This window comes from Pseudophryne corroboree, chromosome 11 (genome assembly GCF_028390025.1).
Source record: "Pseudophryne corroboree isolate aPseCor3 chromosome 11, aPseCor3.hap2, whole genome shotgun sequence".
NCBI classification, from domain to species: Eukaryota; Metazoa; Chordata; class Amphibia; order Anura; family Myobatrachidae; genus Pseudophryne; species Pseudophryne corroboree.
The window spans coordinates 168913394-168930041 of NC_086454.1; the positions used below are offsets into that span (position 1 = coordinate 168913394).

General features: G+C 30.1%; 6 non-coding genes across 6 annotated transcripts; all 6 read left to right on the top strand.

Annotated features, from left to right (window-relative positions):
- On the top strand, positions 1-72 carry TRNAQ-CUG (transfer RNA glutamine (anticodon CUG)). Its single transcript has one exon. It is a non-coding gene; the product is annotated as a tRNA-Gln (tRNA).
- A 1827-nt stretch (positions 73-1899) lies between these two features.
- Positions 1900-1971, top strand: TRNAQ-CUG (transfer RNA glutamine (anticodon CUG)). Its single transcript has one exon. It is a non-coding gene; the product is annotated as a tRNA-Gln (tRNA).
- Positions 1972-5689: 3718 nt separating this feature from the next.
- On the top strand, positions 5690-5761 carry TRNAQ-CUG (transfer RNA glutamine (anticodon CUG)). The gene has a single exon. It is a non-coding gene; the product is annotated as a tRNA-Gln (tRNA).
- Positions 5762-8530: 2769 nt separating this feature from the next.
- TRNAQ-CUG (transfer RNA glutamine (anticodon CUG)) lies at positions 8531-8602 on the top strand. The gene has a single exon. It is a non-coding gene; the product is annotated as a tRNA-Gln (tRNA).
- A 1827-nt stretch (positions 8603-10429) lies between these two features.
- Positions 10430-10501, top strand: TRNAQ-CUG (transfer RNA glutamine (anticodon CUG)). The gene has a single exon. It is a non-coding gene; the product is annotated as a tRNA-Gln (tRNA).
- A 2769-nt stretch (positions 10502-13270) lies between these two features.
- TRNAQ-CUG (transfer RNA glutamine (anticodon CUG)) lies at positions 13271-13342 on the top strand. The gene has a single exon. It is a non-coding gene; the product is annotated as a tRNA-Gln (tRNA).
- Positions 13343-16648: the final 3306 nt, after the last annotated feature.

The window sequence follows — 16648 nt, forward strand, 5'->3', positions numbered from 1 at the left end:
GGTTTCATGGTGTAATGGTTAGCACTCTGGGCTCTGAATCCAGCGATCCGAGTTCAAATCTCGGTGGGACCTGATGTGTTTTAGTACCTTCAGTTTAAGTTCTTGATTGACAGAAAGTCTTCTTTTTCATACATATAATAATTTTTTTAAATCACTGATTTTTGTAAATATGTACTAAAAGCTAAAAAAAGGTAGTTATAGAAATGTATGTAATTATATGAATTTTACTATATAACCCAAATAAGCGTTGATGTAAATATATGTACAATAATTGCAATAAAATGTGTCTTCTAAGAATCTAACATTTTAGAAAAAAATGTTTAGCTCTCCCTCATGAATGAAGTTTCTTGGTGTATTGGTAACCACTCGGATCTTTGAATCCAGTGATCTGTATTTAAATCTTGGTAGGTCTTATTGGTTTTTTGTAAGTACCGTTCAGTTTATATTTCTCTGAGAGTACATTCTAATAAAAACTGTTTAAATGCTTCCTCATGAATGAGGTTTCCGGGTGTATTTGTAACCATTTTGGACTCTGAATCCATGATTTGTATTTACATCTTGGTAGGTCCTATTGTTTTTTTGTAAGTATTATGCAGTTCATATCTCTGAGAAAGAAAATATCTATAAATTGCATAAATTAAGAATCATACACACTGAGAGACAGGTTTATCGGTAATATAATTCCAATAAAATGTAACCTCTAAGAACCTTACACTGTGAGAACATTTTTTACATGCCACCATATGAATGAGCTTTCATGGTGTACTGTTAACAATTCTGGACTCTGAAACTAATAATCTGTATATACAAATTGGTAGGTCCTAATGGTTTTATTTGTAAATACAATGTAGTACATATCTCTCTGATTGAATATTTCTGTACCTTGTAGAAATAAAGATCTTACACTCTGAGAGAAAGTTTTATATGTGTTATTAGAAGGGATATTCCATGGTGTTATGGTTAGCACTCTGTACTCTGAATCCAGTAAATTGAGTTCAAATCTCGGTGGGACCAGGTGCATTTTAGTACAAAGTTTAATTCCTTGATTGACAAAAACTTTTCTTTTTTATACATATAATACATTTTTTTAAAATTACTGATTATTGTAAAAATGTACTAAAATCTAAAAAAAGGTAGTTATAGAAATGTTTGTAATTATATGAATTTTACTGTGTAATCCAAATAAGCATTGATGTTAATATATGTATACATTTTATACAATAACTTCAATAAAATGTGTCTTCTAAGAATCTAACATATTAGAAAAAAATGTTTAGATGTTCCCTAATGAATGTGGTTTCTTGGTGTATTGGTAACCACTCCACTCTGATCTTTGAATACAGTGATCTGTATTTAAATCTTGGTAGGTCCTATTGGTTTTTTGTAAGCACCATTCAGTTCATATCTCTCTGAGAGTACATTCTTATAAAAATATTTAGATGCTCCCTAATGGATGAGGTTTCATGGTATATTGGTAAACATTTTGGTCTCTGAATCCATGATCTATATTTACATCTTGGTAGGTTCTATTGGTTTTGTTGTAAGTACAATACAGTTAATATCTCTGAGAAAGAAAATATCTATAAATTGCATAAATTAAGAATCTTACACACTGAGAGACAGGTTTATCTGTCATTTAATTCCAATAAAATGTATCCACTAAGAATCTTATACTCTGACAAAAAATTTACATGCTACCATATGAATGAGGTTTAATTGTGTGCTGTTAACAATTCTGGACTCTGAAACCTATAATCTGTATAAAAATTTGGTAGGCCCTAATGGCTTTTTTTTGTAAATACAATGTAATACTTATCTCTCTGATTATTATTCCTGTAACTTGTAGAAAATAAGATCTCACACTCTAAGAGAAAGTTGTATATGTTGTGTTAGAAGAGAGGTTTCATGGTGTAATGGTTAGCACTCTGGGCTCTGAATCCAGCGATCCGAGTTCAAATCTCGGTGGGACCTGATGTGTTTTAGTACCTTCAGTTTAAGTTCTTGATTGACAGAAAGTCTTCTTTTTCATACATATGATAATTTTTTTAAATCACTGATTTTTGTAAATATGTACTAAAAGCTAAAAAAAGGTAGTTATAGAAATGTATGTAATTATATGAATTTTACTATATAACCCAAATAAGCGTTGATGTAAATATATGTACAATAATTGCAATAAAATGTGTCTTCTAAGAATCTAACATTTTAGAAAAAAATGTTTAGCTCTCCCTCATGAATGAAGTTTCTTGGTGTATTGGTAACCACTCGGATCTTTGAATCCAGTGATCTGTATTAAATCTTGGTAGGTCCTATTGGTTTTTTGTAAGTACCGTTCAGTTTATATTTCTCTGAGAGTACATTCTAATAAAAACTGTTTAAATGCTTCCTCATGAATGAGGTTTCCTGGTGTATTTGTAACCATTTTGGACTCTGAATCCATGATTTGTATTTACATCTTGGTAGGTCCTATTGTTTTTTTGTAAGTATTATGCAGTTCATATCTCTGAGAAAGAAAATATCTATAAATTGCATAAATTAAGAATCATACACACTGAGAGACAGGTTTATCGGTAATATAATTCCAATAAAATGTAACCTCTAAGAATCTTACACTGTGAGAACATTTTTTACATGCCACCATATGAATGAGCTTTCATGGTGTACTGTTAACAATTCTGGACTCTGAAACTAATAATCTGTATATACAAATTGGTAGGTCCTAATGGTTTTATTTGTAAATACAATATAGTACATATCTCTCTGAATGAATATTTCTGTATCTTGTAGAAATAAAGATCTTACACTCTGAGAGAAAGTTTTATATGTGTTATTAGAAGGGATATTCCATGGTGTTATGGTTAGCACTCTGTACTCTGAATCCAGTAAATTGAGTTCAATCCTCGGTGGGACCAGGTGCATTTTAGTACCTTCAGTTTAAGTCCTTGATTGACAAAAACTTTTCTTTTTTATACATATAATACATTTTTTTAAAATTACTGATTATTGTAAAAATGTACTAAAATCTAAAAAAAAGGTAGTTATAGAAATGTTTGTAATTATATGAATTTTACTGTGTAATCCAAATAAGCATTGATGTTAATATATGTACAATAACTTCAATAAAATGTGTCTTCGAAGAATCTAACATTTTAGAAAAAAATGTTTAGATGTTCCCTAGTGAATGTGGTTTCTTGGTGTATTGGTAATCACTCCACTCTGATCTTTGAATACAGTGATCTGTATTTAAATCTTGGTAGGTCCTATTGGTTTTTTGTAAGTACCATTCATTTCATATCTCTCTGAGAGTACATTCTTATAAAAATATTTAGATGCTCCCTAATGGATGAGGTTTCATGGTATATTGGTAAACATTTTGGACTCTGAATCCATGATCTATATTTACATCTTGGTAGGTTCTATTGGTTTTGTTGTAAGTACAATACAGTTAATATCTCTGAGAAAGAAAATATCTATAAATTGCAAAATTAAGAATCTTACACACTGAGAGACAGGTTTATCTGTCATTTAATTCCAATAAAATGTATCCACTAAGAATCTTATACTCTGACAAAAAATGTACATGCTACCATATGAATGAGGTTTCATTGTGTGCTGTTAACAATTCTGGACTCTGAAACCTATAATCTGTATCAAAATTTGGTAGGTCCTAATGGCTTTTTTTCTGTAAATACAATGTAATACTTATCTCTCTGATTATTATTCCTGTAACTTGTAGAAAATAAGATCTCACACTCTAAGAGAAAGTTGTATATGTTGTGTTAGAAGAGAAGTTTCATGGTGTAATGGTTAGCACTCTGGGCTCTGAATCCAGCTATCTGAGTTCAAATCTCGGTGGGACCTGATGTGTTTTAGTACCTTCAGTTTAAGTTCTTGATTGACAGAAAGTCTTCTTTTTCATACATATAATAATTTTTTTAATCACTGATTTTTGTAAATATGTACTAAAAGCTAAAAAAAAGGTAGTTATAGAAATGTATGTAATTATATGAATTTTACTATATAACCCAAATAAGCGTTGATGTAAATATATGTACAATAATTGCAATAAAATGTGTCTTCTAAGAATCTAACATTTTAGAAAAAAATGTTTAGCTCTCCCTCATGAATGAAGTTTCTTGGTGTATTGGTAACCACTCGGATCTTTGAATGCAGTGATCTGTATTTAAATCTTGGTAGGTCCTATTGGTTTTTTGTAAGTACCGTTCAGTTTATATTTCTCTGAGAGTACATTCTAATAAAAACTGTTTAAATGCTTCCTCATGAATGAGGTTTCCTGGTGTATTTGTAACCATTTTGGACTCTGAATCCATGATTTGTATTTACATCTTGGTAGGTCCTATTGTTTTTTTGTAAGTATTATGCAGTTCATATCTCTGAGAAAGAAAATATCTATAAATTGCATAAATTAAGAATCATACACACTGAGAGACAGGTTTATCGGTAATATAATTCCAATAAAATGTAACCTCTAAGAATCTTACACTGTGAGAACATTTTTTACATGCCACCATATGAATGAGCTTTCATGGTGTACTGTTAACAATTCTGGACTCTGAAACTAATAATCTGTATATACAAATTGGTAGGTCCTAATGGTTTTATTTGTAAATACAATGTAGTACATATCTCTCTGAATGAATATTTCTGTATCTTGTAGAAATAAAGATCTTACACTCTGAGAGAAAGTTTTATATGTGTTATTAGAAGGGATATTCCATGGTGTTATGGTTAGCACTCTGTACTCTGAATCCAGTAAATTGAGTTCAAATCTCGGTGGGACCAGGTGCATTTTAGTACAAAGTTTAATTCCTTGATTGACAAAAACTTTTCTTTTTTATACATATATTACATTTTTTTAAAATTACTGATTATTGTAAAAATGTACTAAAATCTAAAAAAAAGGTAGTTATAGAAATGTTTGTAATTATATGAATTTTACTGTGTAATCCAAATAAGCATTGATGTTAATATATGTATACATTTTATACAATAACTTCAATAAAATGTGTCTTCTAAGAATCTAACATTTTAGAAAAAAATGTTTAGATGTTCCCTAATGAATGTGGTTTCTTGGTGTATTGGTAACCACTCCACTCTGATCTTTGAATACAGTGATCTGTATTTAAATCTTGGTAGGTCCTATTGGTTTTTTGTAAGTACCATTCAGTTCATATCTCTCTGAGAGTACATTCTTATAAAAATATTTAGATGCTCCCTAATGGATGAGGTTTCATGGTATATTGGTAAACATTTTGGACTCTGAATCCATGATCTATATTTACATCTTGGTAGGTTCTATTGGTTTTGTTGTAAGTACAATACAGTTAATATCTCTGAGAAAGAAAATATCTATAAATTGCATAAATTAAGAATCTTACACACTGAGAGACAGGTTTATCTGTCATTTAATTCCAATAAAATGTATCCACTAAGAATCTTATACTCTGACAAAAAATGTACATGCTACCATATGAATGAGGTTTCATTGTGTACTGTTAACAATTCTGGACTCTGAAACCTATAATCTGTATAAAAATTTGGTAGGTCCTAATGGCTTTTTTTTGTAAATACAATGTAATACTTATCTCTCTGATTATTATTCCTGTAACTTGTAGAAAATAAGATCTCACACTCTAAGAGAAAGTTGTATATGTTGTGTTAGAAGAGAGGTTTCATGGTGTAATGGTTAGCACTCTGGGCTCTGAATCCAGCGATCCGAGTTCAAATCTCGGTGGGACCTGATGTGTTTTAGTACCTTCAGTTTAAGTTCTTGATTGACAGAAAGTCTTCTTTTTCATACATATAATAATTTTTTTAAATCACTGATTTTTGTAAATATGTACTAAAAGCTAAAAAAAAGGTAGTTATAGAAATGTATGTAATTATATGAATTTTACTATATAACCCAAATAAGCGTTGATGTAAATATATGTACAATAATTGCAATAAAATGTGTCTTCTAAGAATCTAACATTTTAGAAAAAAATGTTTAGCTCTCCCTCGTGAATGAGGTTTCTTGGTGTATTGGTAACCACTCTGAACTTTGAATCCAGTGATCTGTATTTAAATCTTGGTAGGTCCTATTGGTTTTTTGTAAGTACCATTCATTTCATATCTCTCTGAGAGTACATTCTTATAAAAATATTTAGATGCTCCCTAATGGATGAGGTTTCATGGTATATTGGTAAACATTTTGGACTCTGAATCCATGATCTATATTTACATCTTGGTAGGTTCTATTGGTTTTGTTGTAAGTACAATACAGTTAATTTCTCTGAGAAAGAAAATATCTATAAATTGCAAAATTAAGAATCTTACACACTGAGAGACAGGTTTATCTGTCATTTAATTCCAATAAAATGTATCCACTAAGAATCTTATACTCTGACAAAAAATGTACATGCTACCATATGAATGAGGTTTCATTGTGTGCTGTTAACAATTCTGGACTCTGAAACCTATAATCTGTATCAAAATTTGGTAGGTCCTAATGGCTTTTTTTCTGTAAATACAATGTAATACTTATCTCTCTGATTATTATTCCTGTAACTTGTAGAAAATAAGATCTCACACTCTAAGAGAAAGTTGTATATGTTGTGTTAGAAGAGAAGTTTCATGGTGTAATGGTTAGCACTCTGGGCTCTGAATCCAGCTATCTGAGTTCAAACCTCGGTGGGACCTGATGTGTTTTAGTACCTTCAGTTTAAGTTCTTGATTGACAGAAAGTCTTCTTTTTCATACATATAATAATTTTTTTAATCACTGATTTTTGTAAATATGTACTAAAAGCTAAAAAAAAGGTAGTTATAGAAATGTATGTAATTATATGAATTTTACTATATAACCCAAATAAGCGTTGATGTAAATATATGTACAATAATTGCAATAAAATGTGTCTTCTAAGAATCTAACATTTTAGAAAAAAATGTTTAGCTCTCCCTCATGAATGAAGTTTCTTGGTGTATTGGTAACCACTCGGATCTTTGAATCCAGTGATCTGTATTTAAATCTTGGTAGGTCCTATTGGTTTTTTGTAAGTACCGTTCAGTTTATATTTCTCTGAGAGTACATTCTAATAAAAACTGTTTAAATGCTTCCTCATGAATGAGGTTTCCTGGTGTATTTGTAACCATTTTGGACTCTGAATCCATGATTTGTATTTACATCTTGGTAGGTCCTATTGTTTTTTTGTAAGTATTATGCAGTTCACATCTGTGAGAAAGAAAATATCTATAAATTGCATAAATTAAGAATCATACACACTGAGAGACAGGTTTATCGGTAATATAATTCCAATAAAATGTAACCTCTAAGAATCTTACACTGTGAGAACATTTTTTACATGCCACCATATGAATGAGCTTTCATGGTGTACTGTTAACAATTCTGGACTCTGAAACTAATAATCTGTATATACAAATTGGTAGGTCCTAATGGTTTTATTTGTAAATACAATGTAGTACATATCTCTCTGAATGAATATTTCTGTATCTTGTAGAAATAAAGATCTTACACTCTGAGAGAAAGTTTTATATGTGTTATTAGAAGGGATATTCCATGGTGTTATGGTTAGCACTCTGTACTCTGAATCCAGTAAATTGAGTTCAAATCTCGGTGGGACCAGGTGCATTTTAGTACAAAGTTTAATTCCTTGATTGACAAAAACTTTTCTTTTTTATACATATATTACATTTTTTTAAAATTACTGATTATTGTAAAAATGTACTAAAATCTAAAAAAAAGGTAGTTATAGAAATGTTTGTAATTATATGAATTTTACTGTGTAATCCAAATAAGCATTGATGTTAATATATGTATACATTTTATACAATAACTTCAATAAAATGTGTCTTCTAAGAATCTAACATTTTAGAAAAAAATGTTTAGATGTTCCCTAATGAATGTGGTTTCTTGGTGTATTGGTAACCACTCCACTCTGATCTTTGAATACAGTGATCTGTATTTAAATCTTGGTAGGTCCTATTGGTTTTTTGTAAGTACCATTCAGTTCATATCTCTCTGAGAGTACATTCTTATAAAAATATTTAGATGCTCCCTAATGGATGAGGTTTCATGGTATATTGGTAAACATTTTGGACTCTGAATCCATGATCTATATTTACATCTTGGTAGGTTCTATTGGTTTTGTTGTAAGTACAATACAGTTAATATCTCTGAGAAAGAAAATATCTATAAATTGCATAAATTAAGAATCTTACACACTGAGAGACAGGTTTATCTGTCATTTAATTCCAATAAAATGTATCCACTAAGAATCTTATACTCTGACAAAAAATGTACATGCTACCATATGAATGAGGTTTCATTGTGTACTGTTAACAATTCTGGACTCTGAAACCTATAATCTGTATAAAAATTTGGTAGGTCCTAATGGCTTTTTTTTGTAAATACAATGTAATACTTATCTCTCTGATTATTATTCCTGTAACTTGTAGAAAATAAGATCTCACACTCTAAGAGAAAGTTGTATATGTTGTGTTAGAAGAGAGGTTTCATGGTGTAATGGTTAGCACTCTGGGCTCTGAATCCAGCGATCCGAGTTCAAATCTCGGTGGGACCTGATGTGTTTTAGTACCTTCAGTTTAAGTTCTTGATTGACAGAAAGTCTTCTTTTTCATACATATAATAATTTTTTTAAATCACTGATTTTTGTAAATATGTACTAAAAGCTAAAAAAAGGTAGTTATAGAAATGTATGTAATTATATGAATTTTACTATATAACCCAAATAAGCGTTGATGTAAATATATGTACAATAATTGCAATAAAATGTGTCTTCTAAGAATCTAACATTTTAGAAAAAAATGTTTAGCTCTCCCTCATGAATGAAGTTTCTTGGTGTATTGGTAACCACTCGGATCTTTGAATCCAGTGATCTGTATTAAATCTTGGTAGGTCCTATTGGTTTTTTGTAAGTACCGTTCAGTTTATATATCTCTGAGAGTACATTCTAATAAAAACTGTTTAAATGCTGCCTCATGAATGAGGTTTCCTGGTGTATTTGTAACCATTTTGGACTCTGAATCCATGATTTGTATTTACATCTTGGTAGGTCCTATTGTTTTTTTGTAAGTATTATGCAGTTCATATCTCTGAGAAAGAAAATATCTATAAATTGCATAAATTAAGAATCATACACACTGAGAGACAGGTTTATCGGTAATATAATTCCAATAAAATGTAACCTCTAAGAATCTTACACTGTGAGAACATTTTTTACATGCCACCATATGAATGAGCTTTCATGGTGTACTGTTAACAATTCTGGACTCTGAAACTAATAATCTGTATATACAAATTGGTAGGTCCTAATGGTTTTATTTGTAAATACAATGTAGTACATATCTCTCTGAATGAATATTTCTGTATCTTGTAGAAATAAAGATCTTACACTCTGAGAGAAAGTTTTATATGTGTTATTAGAAGGGATATTCCATGGTGTTATGGTTAGCACTCTGTACTCTGAATCCAGTAAATTGAGTTCAAATCTCGGTGGGACCAGGTGCATTTTAGTACAAAGTTTAATTCCTTGATTGACAAAAACTTTTCTTTTTTATACATATATTACATTTTTTTAAAATTACTGATTATTGTAAAAATGTACTAAAATCTAAAAAAAAGGTAGTTATAGAAATGTTTGTAATTATATGAATTTTACTGTGTAATCCAAATAAGCATTGATGTTAATATATGTATACATTTTATACAATAACTTCAATAAAATGTGTCTTCTAAGAATCTAACATTTTAGAAAAAAATGTTTAGATGTTCCCTAATGAATGTGGTTTCTTGGTGTATTGGTAACCACTCCACTCTGATCTTTGAATACAGTGATCTGTATTTAAATCTTGGTAGGTCCTATTGGTTTTTTGTAAGTACCATTCAGTTCATATCTCTCTGAGAGTACATTCTTATAAAAATATTTAGATGCTCCCTAATGGATGAGGTTTCATGGTATATTGGTAAACATTTTGGACTCTGAATCCATGATCTATATTTACATCTTGGTAGGTTCTATTGGTTTTGTTGTAAGTACAATACAGTTAATATCTCTGAGAAAGAAAATATCTATAAATTGCATAAATTAAGAATCTTACACACTGAGAGACAGGTTTATCTGTCATTTAATTCCAATAAAATGTATCCACTAAGAATCTTATACTCAGACAAAAAATGTACATGCTACCATATGAATGAGGTTTCATTGTGTACTGTTAACAATTCTGGACTCTGAAACCTATAATCTGTATAAAAATTTGGTAGGTCCTAATGGCTTTTTTTTGTAAATACAATGTAATACTTATCTCTCTGATTATTATTCCTGTAACTTGTAGAAAATAAGATCTCACACTCTAAGAGAAAGTTGTATATGTTGTGTTAGAAGAGAGGTTTCATGGTGTAATGGTTAGCACTCTGGGCTCTGAATCCAGCGATCCGAGTTCAAATCTCGGTGGGACCTGATGTGTTTTAGTACCTTCAGTTTAAGTTCTTGATTGACAGAAAGTCTTCTTTTTCATACATATAATAATTTTTTTAAATCACTGATTTTTGTAAATATGTACTAAAAGCTAAAAAAAAGGTAGTTATAGAAATGTATGTAATTATATGAATTTTACTATATAACCCAAATAAGCGTTGATGTAAATATATGTACAATAATTGCAATAAAATGTGTCTTCTAAGAATCTAACATTTTAGAAAAAAATGTTTAGCTCTCCCTCGTGAATGAGGTTTCTTGGTGTATTGGTAACCACTCTGAACTTTGAATCCAGTGATCTGTATTTAAATCTTGGTAGGTCCTATTGGTTTTTTGTAAGTACCATTCATTTCATATCTCTCTGAGAGTACATTCTTATAAAAATATTTAGATGCTCCCTAATGGATGAGGTTTCATGGTATATTGGTAAACATTTTGGACTCTGAATCCATGATCTATATTTACATCTTGGTAGGTTCTATTGGTTTTGTTGTAAGTACAATACAGTTAATTTCTCTGAGAAAGAAAATATCTATAAATTGCAAAATTAAGAATCTTACACACTGAGAGACAGGTTTATCTGTCATTTAATTCCAATAAAATGTATCCACTAAGAATCTTATACTCTGACAAAAAATGTACATGCTACCATATGAATGAGGTTTCATTGTGTGCTGTTAACAATTCTGGACTCTGAAACCTATAATCTGTATCAAAATTTGGTAGGTCCTAATGGCTTTTTTTCTGTAAATACAATGTAATACTTATCTCTCTGATTATTATTCCTGTAACTTGTAGAAAATAAGATCTCACACTCTAAGAGAAAGTTGTATATGTTGTGTTAGAAGAGAAGTTTCATGGTGTAATGGTTAGCACTCTGGGCTCTGAATCCAGCTATCTGAGTTCAAACCTCGGTGGGACCTGATGTGTTTTAGTACCTTCAGTTTAAGTTCTTGATTGACAGAAAGTCTTCTTTTTCATACATATAATAATTTTTTTAATCACTGATTTTTGTAAATATGTACTAAAAGCTAAAAAAAAGGTAGTTATAGAAATGTATGTAATTATATGAATTTTACTATATAACCCAAATAAGCGTTGATGTAAATATATGTACAATAATTGCAATAAAATGTGTCTTCTAAGAATCTAACATTTTAGAAAAAAATGTTTAGCTCTCCCTCATGAATGAAGTTTCTTGGTGTATTGGTAACCACTCGGATCTTTGAATCCAGTGATCTGTATTTAAATCTTGGTAGGTCCTATTGGTTTTTTGTAAGTACCGTTCAGTTTATATTTCTCTGAGAGTACATTCTAATAAAAACTGTTTAAATGCTTCCTCATGAATGAGGTTTCCTGGTGTATTTGTAACCATTTTGGACTCTGAATCCATGATTTGTATTTACATCTTGGTAGGTCCTATTGTTTTTTTGTAAGTATTATGCAGTTCACATCTGTGAGAAAGAAAATATCTATAAATTGCATAAATTAAGAATCATACACACTGAGAGACAGGTTTATCGGTAATATAATTCCAATAAAATGTAACCTCTAAGAATCTTACACTGTGAGAACATTTTTTACATGCCACCATATGAATGAGCTTTCATGGTGTACTGTTAACAATTCTGGACTCTGAAACTAATAATCTGTATATACAAATTGGTAGGTCCTAATGGTTTTATTTGTAAATACAATGTAGTACATATCTCTCTGAATGAATATTTCTGTATCTTGTAGAAATAAAGATCTTACACTCTGAGAGAAAGTTTTATATGTGTTATTAGAAGGGATATTCCATGGTGTTATGGTTAGCACTCTGTACTCTGAATCCAGTAAATTGAGTTCAAATCTCGGTGGGACCAGGTGCATTTTAGTACAAAGTTTAATTCCTTGATTGACAAAAACTTTTCTTTTTTATACATATATTACATTTTTTTAAAATTACTGATTATTGTAAAAATGTACTAAAATCTAAAAAAAAGGTAGTTATAGAAATGTTTGTAATTATATGAATTTTACTGTGTAATCCAAATAAGCATTGATGTTAATATATGTATACATTTTATACAATAACTTCAATAAAATGTGTCTTCTAAGAATCTAACATTTTAGAAAAAAATGTTTAGATGTTCCCTAATGAATGTGGTTTCTTGGTGTATTGGTAACCACTCCACTCTGATCTTTGAATACAGTGATCTGTATTTAAATCTTGGTAGGTCCTATTGGTTTTTTGTAAGTACCATTCAGTTCATATCTCTCTGAGAGTACATTCTTATAAAAATATTTAGATGCTCCCTAATGGATGAGGTTTCATGGTATATTGGTAAACATTTTGGACTCTGAATCCATGATCTATATTTACATCTTGGTAGGTTCTATTGGTTTTGTTGTAAGTACAATACAGTTAATATCTCTGAGAAAGAAAATATCTATAAATTGCATAAATTAAGAATCTTACACACTGAGAGACAGGTTTATCTGTCATTTAATTCCAATAAAATGTATCCACTAAGAATCTTATACTCTGACAAAAAATGTACATGCTACCATATGAATGAGGTTTCATTGTGTACTGTTAACAATTCTGGACTCTGAAACCTATAATCTGTATAAAAATTTGGTAGGTCCTAATGGCTTTTTTTTGTAAATACAATGTAATACTTATCTCTCTGATTATTATTCCTGTAACTTGTAGAAAATAAGATCTCACACTCTAAGAGAAAGTTGTATATGTTGTGTTAGAAGAGAGGTTTCATGGTGTAATGGTTAGCACTCTGGGCTCTGAATCCAGCGATCCGAGTTCAAATCTCGGTGGGACCTGATGTGTTTTAGTACCTTCAGTTTAAGTTCTTGATTGACAGAAAGTCTTCTTTTTCATACATATAATAATTTTTTTAAATCACTGATTTTTGTAAATATGTACTAAAAGCTAAAAAAAGGTAGTTATAGAAATGTATGTAATTATATGAATTTTACTATATAACCCAAATAAGCGTTGATGTAAATATATGTACAATAATTGCAATAAAATGTGTCTTCTAAGAATCTAACATTTTAGAAAAAAATGTTTAGCTCTCCCTCATGAATGAAGTTTCTTGGTGTATTGGTAACCACTCGGATCTTTGAATCCAGTGATCTGTATTAAATCTTGGTAGGTCCTATTGGTTTTTTGTAAGTACCGTTCAGTTTATATATCTCTGAGAGTACATTCTAATAAAAACTGTTTAAATGCTGCCTCATGAATGAGGTTTCCTGGTGTATTTGTAACCATTTTGGACTCTGAATCCATGATTTGTATTTACATCTTGGTAGGTCCTATTGTTTTTTTGTAAGTATTATGCAGTTCATATCTCTGAGAAAGAAAATATCTATAAATTGCATAAATTAAGAATCATACACACTGAGAGACAGGTTTATCGGTAATATAATTCCAATAAAATGTAACCTCTAAGAATCTTACACTGTGAGAACATTTTTTACATGCCACCATATGAATGAGCTTTCATGGTGTACTGTTAACAATTCTGGACTCTGAAACTAATAATCTGTATATACAAATTGGTAGGTCCTAATGGTTTTATTTGTAAATACAATGTAGTACATATCTCTCTGAATGAATATTTCTGTATCTTGTAGAAATAAAGATCTTACACTCTGAGAGAAAGTTTTATATGTGTTATTAGAAGGGATATTCCATGGTGTTATGGTTAGCACTCTGTACTCTGAATCCAGCAAATTGAGTTCAAATCTCGGTGGGACCAGGTGCATTTTAGTACCTTCAGTTTAAGTCCTTGATTGACAAAAACTTTTCTTTTTTATACATATAATACATTTTTTTTAAATTACTGATTATTGTAAAAATGTACTAAAATCTATAAAAAAGGTAGTTATAGAAATGTTTGTAATTATATGAATTTTACTGTGTAATCCAAATAAGCATTGATGTTAATATATGTATACATTTTATACAATAACTTCAATAAAATGTGTCTTCTAAGAATCTAACATTTTAGAAAAAAATGTTTAGATGTTCCCTAATGAATGTGGTTTCTTGGTGTATTGGTAACCACTCCACTCTGATCTTTGAATACAGTGATCTGTATTTAAATCTTGGTAGGTCCTATTGGTTTTTTGTAAGTACCATTCAGTTCATATCTCTCTGAGAGTACATTCTTATAAAAATATTTAGATGCTCCCTAATGGATGAGGTTTCATGGTATATTGGTAAACATTTTGGACTCTGAATCCATGATCTATATTTACATCTTGGTAGGTTCTATTGGTTTTGTTGTAAGTACAATACAGTTAATATCTCTGAGAAAGAAAATATCTATAAATTGCAAAATTAAGAATCTTACACACTGAGAGACAGGTTTATCTGTCATTTAATTCCAATAAAATGTATCCACTAAGAATCTTATACTCTGACAAAAAATGTACATGCTACCATATGAATGAGGTTTCATTGTGTGCTGTTAACAATTCTGGACTCTGAAACCTATAATCTGTATCAAAATTTGGTAGGTCCTAATGGCTTTTTTTCTGTAAATACAATGTAATACTTATCTCTCTGATTATTATTCATGTAACTTGTAGAAAATAAGATCTCACACTCTAAGAGAAAGTTGTATATGTTGTGTTAGAAGAGAAGTTTCATGGTGTAATGGTTAGCACTCTGGGCTCTGAATCCAGCGATCTGAGTTCAAATCTCGGTGGGACCTGATGTGTTTTAGTACCTTCAGTTTAAGTTCTTGATTGACAGAAAGTCTTCTTTTTCATACATATAATAATTTTTTTAATCACTGATTTTTGTAAATATGTACTAAAAGCTAAAAAAAAGGTAGTTATAGAAATGTATGTAATTATATGAATTTTACTATATAACCCAAATAAGCGTTGATGTAAATATATGTACAATAATTGCAATAAAATGTGTCTTCTAAGAATCTAACATTTTAGAAAAAAATGTTTAGCTCTCCCTCATGAATGAAGTTTCTTGGTGTATTGGTAACCACTCGGATCTTTGAATGCAGTGATCTGTATTTAAATCTTGGTAGGTCCTATTGGTTTTTTGTAAGTACCGTTCAGTTTATATTTCTCTGAGAGTACATTCTAATAAAAACTGTTTAAATGCTTCCTCATGAATGAGGTTTCCTGGTGTATTTGTAACCATTTTGGACTCTGAATCCATGATTTGTATTTACATCTTGGTAGGTCCTATTGTTTTTTTGTAAGTATTATGCAGCTCATATCTCTGAGAAAGAAAATATCTATAAATTGCATAAATTAAGAATCATACACACTGAGAGACAGGTTTATCGGTAATATAATTCCAATAAAATGTAACCTCTAAGAATCTTACACTGTGAGAACATTTTTTACACGCCACCATATGAATGAGCTTTCATGGTGTACTGTTAACAATTCTGGACTCTGAAACTAATAATCTGTATATACAAATTGGTAGGTCCTAATGGTTTTATTTGTAAATACAATGTAGTACATATCTCTCTGAATGAATATTTCTGTATCTTGTAGAAATAAAGATCTTACACTCTGAGAGAAAGTTTTATATGTGTTATTAGAAGGGATATTCCATGGTGTTATGGTTAGCACTCTGTACTCTGAATCCAGTAAATTGAGTTCAAATCTCGGTGGGACCAGGTGCATTTTAGTACCTTCAGTTTAAGTCCTTGATTGACAAAAACTTTTCTTTTTTATACATATAATACATTTTTTTTAAATTACTGATTATTGTAAAAATGTACAAAAATCTAAAAAAAAGGTAGTTATAGAAATGTTTGTAATTATATGAATTTTACTGTGTAATCCAAATAAGCATTGATGTTAATATATGTACAATAACTACAATAAAATGTGTCTTCGAAGAATCTAACATTTTAGAAAAAAATGTTTAGATGTTCCCTAATGAATGTGGTTTCTTGGTGTATTGGTAACCACTCCACTCTGATCTTTGAATACAGTGATCTGTATTTAAATCTTGGTAGGTCCTATTGGTTTTTTGTAAGTACCATTCAGTTCATATCTCTCTGAGAGTACATTCTTATAAAAATATTTAGATGCTGTTAGGGTCTCCTGCCCTGTGCTGCCACGTCGTCATGGCAA